Genomic DNA, 796 nt, shown 5'->3' on the forward strand with positions numbered 1-796 from the left:
GGAAAATGGAGGGGAGAAAGGGAAATAGGGAATTTTTGAAATATATAAAAAATAAAATTTTTAAAAATTTTGATATAATATATAAGAATATATATAATATAATTTTAAATATAATTTTAAAATTTTATGTTTATAATATATGTATATATAATACCCCAAAAATTTTAATAATATATAAGAAATATATATATTAAAAAATAATTAAAATTAAAGATATTAAATATATAAGGGTTAAAATATATAAATATATATATATATAGAAATATAAATTAAATAACAATAACAATATAAATATAATATAAAAATAATAAATAATTAATATAATTTTAATATATATATATAAAATGTACGTGGTAATATATTTGTATATATATTTAAAAAAAAATAAATTTAAAAAAAATATAAAAGGAAATAAAAAGGAATAATAAAAGGGGGGGGGGAAAAAAGGGGGGGAAAAAAGGGGGGGAAAAAACCAAAATATAAATAGGGGAAAAAAAAAAATAAAAAAAAAAAAAAATTTTTAAAAATATAAAAAAAACAAACCCGAGCCTAAAAATAATTAAATAAATATAAATAATAAATAAATATAAAAAAAAAATATATTTTTTAAAAAGGGGAATAAAATTATATATATATATATGGTAAACAAAATAATATTATATATTAATTAAAATATTAGGAAATATGGGATTTTGTATAAAAATACAGGGATTTACTTGGAAATATATAATATAATAATAATATTTTAAATATTTTAAAGAAATAATTTTTATATATAAAATATATAATAACCAAA

The sequence above is a fragment of the Penaeus monodon genome, chromosome 20 (genome assembly GCF_015228065.2).
Source record: "Penaeus monodon isolate SGIC_2016 chromosome 20, NSTDA_Pmon_1, whole genome shotgun sequence".
Lineage (NCBI taxonomy): Eukaryota > Metazoa > Arthropoda > Malacostraca > Decapoda > Penaeidae > Penaeus > Penaeus monodon.